Source organism: Apis dorsata, unplaced genomic scaffold (genome assembly GCF_000469605.1).
Source record: "Apis dorsata unplaced genomic scaffold, Apis dorsata 1.3 scaffold_292, whole genome shotgun sequence".
NCBI classification, from domain to species: domain Eukaryota; kingdom Metazoa; phylum Arthropoda; class Insecta; order Hymenoptera; family Apidae; genus Apis; species Apis dorsata.
This window is the reverse complement of record NW_006263567.1, coordinates 616,064-625,568: the sequence shown is the minus strand read 5'-3', so window position 1 is coordinate 625,568 and position 9,505 is coordinate 616,064. Positions and strand designations below refer to the sequence as shown.

General features: G+C 35.7%; 1 protein-coding gene across 1 annotated transcript in view; it reads left to right on the top strand.

Annotated features, from left to right (window-relative positions):
* The first annotated feature begins 2,400 nt into the window (after positions 1 to 2,400).
* The window catches only part of LOC102675236, a 181,283-nt gene continuing 174,178 nt past the window's right edge, over positions 2,401 to 9,505 (top strand). Inside the window, exon 1 of the mRNA XM_031511097.1 lies at positions 2,401 to 2,858. The gene's annotated coding sequence lies outside the window, so the exon portion shown is untranslated. The remainder of the gene's footprint in view (positions 2,859 to 9,505) is intronic.

Here is a 9,505-nt window from a genome sequence, read left to right as displayed (position 1 = left end):
TGGTTTGAATAAAGAACAAGAGGAACAAAAGGTTTGATCGATGAAAGGCGCGATGAATGTTTTGTCGAGGATACTGTTCGAGAGCGAAACTTTTCGAGAATATTTTTTTTCGCGAGTGGACATTGTGTTGGGAGTGAAGGAAATTAGTCACCCTCGATGTAGTATATATTCATTTGTAAAAAAAAAAAAAAAAATGTTTCGAAAAGTTTTAGACATCCTTAAAGCAAAGCTAATATATTTGGAAATAAATTTTTCATGAGTTGTTCTCGAAAAGTCATTTGTTACCAGGGGATACTCTGGTCGAGAATGAAAGTCACTGTTCGACGCTCATTTTTAACGGAACGTCGATTTGTGAAAAATTTTCTTGAGAGAGATTCGTTCACTTTCGAGTGTATTTCCGCACCTCGACATCGATAGGATAGAAACGAAATCCGAATATTTTTTTTTTGCGTGTAGTGCATGTAGTTTAGAAATTATTGAGGAATTTTTACGTAGGTAAGGACATCAATTCCCATCACCTGCATTGCGCATCCGGTTTCGCCGTGTGCTATACTTCTATACGGATGGATGGAACGTCCCACGTGCTTGGACAGGATACAAACACGGATCCAAGAGCAATGACATGCACTCATGGTACCGCATGAAATATTCCATTGGCCCGGCTACGTGATATTCGCAGACGCACGGAATATTCCTTTGTATCTTTGTCTACAGGTGACACGGCTAAAGTGCACTTTTCTCCAAGCGACGAATGAAAAATGAGAGGACCAGTGGACGGATAACGGGGAAGAAACGGTCAGACACGCGATTCGTGGATATGTACAAGTTTTCCGGGCAAAAGAAAAGAATTAATGAGACTGGGTGGTTGATTCTTATAAAAAAAAAATAAAATAAGAAAAAGGAAGAGAAAGGAAGAAGGAGAGGGAGAAGAAAAAGGAGAATTGGTACAAGGGAAAAGAAAAGTATCGCGAGAATGAAAGTTTCTCTTCCAACTGGGCAAGTGTATCTTCACGGTCTAAAGTCGCGTGAATCGTTCGTCGGCCTTTTTTCCCTTTCTCTTCTACTTCTTTTCGTAGTAAAGAGAGATGGCAAGCGTTAACTTCATAATATAAATTTTCTTTCCATCCAACACAAATGGATAAAATCGAAGAAAGCGGAACAAATATCCTTTGTTCGCGAAGTTTCGCGAAAATATTTTCACGATATTGATGTTTCTTTCTGAAAGGATCTATTTTTATTTTCATTCTCTCTATATATTATTTGCATATTCAAATATTATTATTCTTCTATTATGTAAGGAAATATAAGAAGAATTTTTGCGATCAGTTACAAAACAGTGAATTGATTCACAGAATGGCTCGATTCGATCATCGTTAGAATGAAACCTTATCATCGATTGCTATCACGAAACCCTCGCAAATCAAGATTACGTGAGCTGTGTCGTTCTCGCCTTAACCTCGTTTCTCTTAACTTCTTGCCACTCATCTATGTCAAATCAGGTAATTTCAGTTAAGTGGTTTTGTGAAAAACGTTCGAAGCAAACCGGTATTTCGTTAAACAACGCTGCTTTACGTTATCCCATAATTTCTGTGAAGACGAGCATGAGAAACGAAACCTTCGTCAATTTAACACTCTTCTTTTTCCGTCCGTTCTTCAATTTTTGTTTCGTTCTTCTTCCATGTCTTTGATTTGTGGTTTACTCTTAACAGGCAACAGAATATCTTTTGCAACTATACTACAATTTCATTTCATTCATTCACTAAAAGTATTAAACTACAATAATTTAATAATAATGAATAATTTTTATGTGTTGAAAGTTAAATTATAATAAATTAGTTACAAAAGAAAAGAAAAAATATTAATTAAATAATTAATTAGATTAATTTTATTAGAATTATATTTAGAATTTGTTAAATTATGACTAGTGTAAATTAAACAAGGTATGCTTGAATTGAAAATAGAAAGCAACACAACAGCGTTAATTATGGGTTGGGTAGCAACTAGTATTATAATTGTGTCGGGAAAATTACACTCTCAAATATACTGGCGTCGTTATAGAAACATTTACAATTACCGCAGACAGAGCTGCAATTTCATTCTGCATAGTCTATTCGTATTCCCTCTGTATGTATTTGTCGTCATAAACCGAGCAAAGAAAAATACGCATCTTTTATGCAACAATATAAATCGTTAATGCAGCCATTGTGCTTTTTATTAAAAATAAAAATAGTAATATATTATTTATCTGCATGCTTTTTGTCGTGTTAAGTTTCAACTGTGACCACGGTGCATGCGTCGCTTTGAATAGACCAATGAGAGAGTACGGCGCGAACGCATCAGCCAATAGGAACAACGGATAGTAAATGAGCAGTTGCGCGGCGCACGGTCGGGACGCCGAGTGGCGCGCTGCTCGCAGTACCGCGACAACCCTCGAGCTAAAAGCATCGTATCGATGCTGTCGGTGACCCGTGCGTGAATCGTGTCGTGAAACGTGAGAACCTCCTTCCCCTTTTCGTTCTCGTGATCCGACCAAATTCGTACGCAGTGCTGTGGCAGTGCGTCGCTCCTTTTTATCTTTCACTGTCTCTCTCCACCTTTCGTTGTCGCACGTCGAAAACTTGCGTGAAATTGCGGTAGACGCTCGCGCCATTACGTGTCCCCCCGTACCTTGTTCGTTCTTCGACGAAAACAATTGTATTTACGGGTATTCTTTACGAATTTTGAGCACGAGTTTTTCTCGCGATGTCTGTGAGTGATATGTGAGTTGTGTTCTCGTCGTTCTTCCCGACTGACATTGTTCATCCTTCTCGGAGGAAGGGAAGGAGTGACAAGCCGAAAAATCAAGCATCGCGAATAAGGTAAGATTTTTTAAGTGATATTATAATACGTTTATTAATCTTAAATGGTAATTATTATAACATGGTTATATTTGATTAATTTTTAATTGTGTTCAGAAAATTGCGTTCGAAAAATGCGTTCGAAAAATTGCGTCGTAAAAATATATCGCGAATGATGCTATAGAATGTACAATGGCGTACAATATACATACATATACGTATAATAGGCGTTTCGAATTGTTTTTATGGTTTGTTGACATCTGACTCGTTCGATTCAGTTTTCCAAGAATTTTCGTCAGGTAGGGCATTTGTTTTCAAACGTATATGTACATTCTGTGTTTCTCGTTTTGTTTTCTTTTCTTTTTCTATACTATTGCGTCTTGTTTCCCATAATACATTTGCTGCGTAATATCGAATTACTTCGTGGCATAGCCGCGCTTAATGGACGTTATGCGATTGAAAAAAATAAAAACCGTTACTTTCTTTTATGATTGGCTATTTTTATAATCTTTTCTCAACCATAAGCAAAATATATTTTTTTTTCTTTCCATTATACAGAAGCTTTATATAATAATAGTTTTTAAAGTCTCGATTTGTACGAGAAAATCGAACGTAACTAACTTCAGAGTAAAAAGACTATTCATAACGAATATTATTAGGTGAAACACAAGCAAATATCGGAAATACACGGTATGCTATTCTGCGGTAGATTTGTGGATTTGTTACCGAAGGTTTGTAACCTGAAACAATTACACTTCAATTGGATCGTCCCACGTTATGCCTCTGTCAATAGATTGTATAGTTAGACTATTTAGCTCGTTATCATCGCGTATAGAGCATATGTATTCGTTTCAAATTCGAAAATTTGAACAAACATTGTATAGTTTTAAAAAAAGTGGCCTGTTAACGATATAACGATAGTTTCACTTGCAATTTTCAATTTTTTCTCTCGTAATTGGTCGGTAGTCTAACTTAATAACTTTTTTCCATTTTCGAATGTTCGAAGAGCGAAAGTTTGTTTTCGCAATAATTTTCATGCTGATGGAAGCGTAATTGCCCCAGTTTTCGGTCCTTTTATGTGTTCCAGTGGTTGAATATATGACAATGTCGCGAAACATTTCTCGATTGAGTGCATTGAAAAATGAATTTGATTGTCGATGGTGCGCACTTTATACGATTACCTAGCTTTCGTGGCTTTCGAAAAAGATATAGGTTAGAATGGTTGTCGTTGTGTCGATATACAAAATAAACTAAGAATTTGATGGAAAAGGAAAAAAGTTTTGAAATCAACTTTCCAAAAATAGTGTCAGGTTAAAATATCGTTAATTCTTTCGAATACATCGATCATTTTATCGATCAATCATTATAGTATATTTATAATTTCAATTTAATGCGTTCACCAATCAAATCATCCATCTCGATATTTTTCAGAAATATTATAGGATTTGATTTCATATTAACATGCTTATTAATCGATTCTCAATCAATTATTTCCTACTAGAAATTATGTGTATATCCATCAAAGTGTAATGCTCTGTTGCGCTTCTCATTACCATTTCTCCATTTAATTATCGAGAATGTATTAATTAATTGTTATTATCGTTAATTCTTTCACCTCTCTTCCCACGATTATTCGCGTTCGTTCAACGTGTCTTTCATATATCAGATAACAGTATTATAAAAGATATCTTTATATATAATTAATCGCTATCGTTGTTCCTTTTATTATTTTTACAATTGCGGGTTATCGGAACAAACGAATCAGATATTAGGTTTAAAACATTTTTTCAAAATTTTTATAATACATTTTCGTTATTCGCATTTCAAACGTTTTTAAACATTTCTCGATGAACGAAAGATGGAATCGTGACATCGAAATTGGAATAGATAAAAGTAAAAGGGTATCGAAGGATATGAATTATGCTTTAGTGGAAAGTTAACGACTTTTCGAAAGGAATAGGGATACAAGTTTCACTTATATTCCGTGTACTTTTAAAACACGGCTTCTTCGGGCTAAAAGTGGTCGAAATTTGTTCGGTTCACCGGTCCATATCGTGAACCAAACTTTTGTAACGGATTCTAAGGATGAAGCACTCGAGGAATCCGATTGAAATTGAATATCCAGGGTGCAGGAACTTCTTCGGTTATTCCTCTCACTTCTTGCTTCCTGCACTCTCGTCGACATTTCACTTTATTATTGCTTCGACTATATTGGTGGACAAGAAAGGGGGGTGGTGACTGGTTATTCTCGTTGTAAATCTTGTTTCGAGCAGTAGATCTAATCGAAAAACTTTTTCGGCCTTTTTATTCAAACGTTATTTAAACATAAGCAGAAATATCGTTTCTTCGATTCTAGGATATAAGAACTCAAAATCGTTTCTTTTTATAAATTTATCTTTCTATCAAATTCATATTAGGAGAGTTTCGATAACAAGATAAAAGCTGTAAATTTTCAAAGATACTTGTAAGATAGAAGTGGCTCATAAATGTTTTATAAATTACTTTTTTATCGGTTATCGAATTATCAAAATATGGAAAATAGAATTTGTATATATTTTATTTTATAATTACTCGATTATTTAAATCATATGAGATTTTTTTACAATGAAATTGATACGAAATTTAAATATAAATGAATAAATTTAAAAAAAAAATATTTGTATTTCCTCTCTTTGTTTCTATTTCCGATTATTAATATTTTCGACAAATTAATAAAATCATTAGTAAAAAAAAAACTTTTATATTTAAATTTATTATAAAACGTTAAATAATATTACGATATTCGTAATGTATAAAAAAATCTCATCGAAATTAATTAATGCAGAAAAAAAAAACATAAAAATCTATATATTTTAAAAAATAATCAAACACGTTTTACAGAATTCGTATATTTATTTTTTGCGATTTCTCGAAATTTATTAACATTTTCACTTTTAACGTGACGATTCTCCGAGGCACGATATAAATCAACAACAATATCGCGAAAGCTTGCGGTCGTGCACGTGAAATACTGTCCCCGAAAACCGTACGAATGCACATTCTCTCGATCGTTTTATGACCGACAGAATGGTGCCAGAATTTTTCGTTTTATTCGCCAGTAGAGAAGCACCGACATACCGGATGTCCGGGCGCATGCAGAGTCGCGCGTTGCCCTGGAACATCGGTGAACTACTACGTTTAAATTTATGTAAAATCTCCTCGTGGCCCGACAGAGAGAGAGAGAGAGAGAAAGGGAGAGAAATAGAGAGAGAGAAGCTGTGTCGGCGATGCTGCTTTTCATTATTTACGAGCCAACAAGTAATCGCGTTCACGACAACTTGTTGCTTACTAGAAAACTCTGAACTTGGCGGTCGTGGGACCATCGGTTCGTTTGTTCGCCAAAGATAATCGCGTGGCGAATACGCGAACTCTTTTCTACTCGATTCCAGCGATTAACCGGGGGATTAGTTTTCGATTACACGCCGGGGAACCATTTCCGCGACCGATACTCAGGGAAAAAGAATTCTTTGTACCTGTTATTGGATTGATAATTTTATCCTGTTTTGTTTTGAACGGGGATTTTGATAGATTTTTAAAAAAAAAAAGGATCCTTGTAAATCCATTTGAGAATTTAATTTGGAATTTAATTGGTATCGAGAACAAAGTGTGATAATTTATTATTGAAATAATTTTCTATTTTGTTTCGTTTCAAAAAAAAAAAGAATTTTTTTGAAGAATTTCATTAATATATCGATCCGATCTTTCGAATCATTAATTAGAAACAGTCACAACAAAATTTTTTCCATTATTTTTCAAAATTTTGGCAAACATTCTTGCCAATCAAAACGTAGAAATATCTGAAAATCTTTGGTAAAGATTTTCAGAGCGGAGCGGATAAACGGATAGGATCTCGGAAAGATGAATTAACGGCAAAATGCTCGATGATAAATTCGTGGCGTGAAACTGTTTTCGTTCCACGGATTTTTCGGCTATCCCTCCCTGCTCTCGGATGTAAGTTAAGGGTCAGAAATTGGGTCAACTATGTCGAGAGACAAACGGCCCGACACGTAAGCGAAATCCGGTTTTCTCATCGAGCAACATTTACGTTGCGAGATATTTTAGCGTGAGAGGGTAATGAAACGCAATGAAATGTGACGAAAAAATACGAGGGAAAGAAAGGCGAGGGTGGAGAAGGAAGGTGGAAAGGGTGAAAAATAGAGAGAGAGAAAGAGGGAAGATCGTTTTCGGTTAGACGATTATCTTTCTCTCTCTATCTCTTCCATCTCTATCTCTCTGTCTCTAATTCTGTTTCTATCTTCGTCTTTGCCTCTCTTTCTGGCACGTGTTCACAGCCAGAGAGAAAATCTCACTGTTTCACGATGGTAAACGATATACGACTTTGCCGGTGAAATAACGTGCTCGCGCCTTTGTCCTATTCTCGCCTGAAAATGTTCCCCAAATTGAGGAATAGTAGAGTGAACTTGTTCACTTCGTGGATTTAGAAAAAAAGAAATAAATCGAAATTTTTTTATTTACATTCGAATGGAATATCTATAGCCATGTAATAATTAACGATTAAAGTAGATCTAGCTAATCGTGATTTTGACGAAGGATTACTTGTTTAGTTTATTCAATTGTCAGAATTAATTTTAAAAATTCCTTTTGACGTGGAATTAATGTACGTCATTTATTAACAATCTGCTTTGATTCTGTCAATATTACATGATATATACGTATATATATCAAATAAAATTTTAATTTAACGTCAATTACAAAATATTCAAAATATAATTCGCAATTAATATTTTTCAATCGGGTCAAGGTTTAGAGCTTAACGTTCTCGATTAACGTTGGATGGCTAATTTCATCAATTTTTCGTCAGTTAATCTTCATGTTTCTTTTTTTTCAATCGATTAACCATCAATACCACGAACCCAATATTCTATTTAAATCCATATTATCGAAAGAAAAAATCTTTATATTTCGTGAAAAGGATTCATTTTCAATCAGCGAAACGATCGTGTAACGATTATCCGTTGATTTTATCGGAATAATCAAATTTTTTCCACTATAATACATTCAATTTGCATCCCAACAAAACGAGCTTCATTATCATTCTCATTTGCCGGATAATTAACGTTCACCGAATATTTTTAACAACGTAAAATCCACTCCACTCGATATCCACAACGATTTTCCTTTTTCACGATTTTTATAATTTTTAAAATTATTCTCTACACCGAGAAGAGGAGTCGATATATATCTTACTCGAGCTTTCGTTCCAACATTCTCTCACGGTGTAAACAGTTCTGTAAAAAGTTGCCCCGTGTAAAAATTGTCCCCCAACATCTGATCCGGACGGAATCATCGAAGATCACTCGAAGTTTTATTTTAGTTTCTTAGCGGTGGAAAGTAATTAACGAGTTTCCTCTGATTTGGCAACCGGTTGCGGGGAGAACGCATCAACTTTCGGATGTGCGCGGTTCGTTAACGAGTTGTGTTAATACGCCAGCCGCTCGGTTACTCGGCTTATTTGTATTTGCGAAGCGAATTAACACGCCAGCCAACTCGTTCCCAACTATCTGTCGGTCCGGACGGATAAAAAGATTCCCGTTTTTTCAAACGGAGATCGGAAAATTGTGCAATTCTTTCAATCTTTTCGATTGTGTTTCGATATTCTTCGGTATTCTTTCGTTTGCAATTAATTCGGTGCAATTCGATGATCGTATTGTTTGGTCGCGTTACAAAGTTTCCTCGAGAGTGTAAAAAGTATTCTCTAAAGTAGAGAGGATTGCTCTCGAGAGAAAAAGGGTATGAGTAGAGAATCACTCTCTCGAGGAGAGTAGAGTCGCTTTCGAGAGAAGAGGATTGTGTTCTCGCGGAGAATATAGAGTTGCATCCGTGCGAACTGTATCGCATTGCGGAATATCTGGCCCGTGATTACGAAACGGATATAAATGTTGCACTATGGGATACAGTATGGTTTATTCTTGGTTTGGATTAGTTGACTTTTGAAGAGAAAGCTCGGAGCATTCTGATATAGGGATTGAAATTTCGCCTGGCCTTACCACCGCGTTATTTAATCGCCAGTTGTTTACGAAGCTTAAATAACGTATCCCATCGTACGAGATTGAAAAAGTTTGGTGAGTGGTGCGCAAACAACACACAGGCCTTTTTTTTTTTCGATATGTAATTAATCGAAACACTACCGTGGACAAATCGTGGCGATAACGAAGGCCAGCGAATATACCGGCGTCGTTTCAAAAATCATTTTTAATTCGTCTTCGTGGAAAATAATGGCGCGTGTAAAAGAAACGGTGCAATTACTTAACCCACATTTTCGAAAATTTAAAATATTTCCTCGAAATTTTAGGAAAGCGATTGAAATTCGGCGAACCTTTCTTCCCTCTCTCCCCTCTCTCTCTTTCTCTCGTTGCAAATTTCACTGCAAATTTTCACTTTGGCGAACATTCTCGATTCTGTTTCTGACAATGCGTTTCGAATATTTTATCGCGATATCAGCGGATCGACCGGTCAAATTCTCGCTTTGCCATTTCGCGAAAAAGGAATTATTCGGCGAACAGGGGATGCTTTTTAATCGATAGGATTATTCGTTTTTTTCATTAACTTGGACACGCAGTCGAGGCCAAAACGCGTGGAACAACGATGTAAACATGTAAACGATGCCT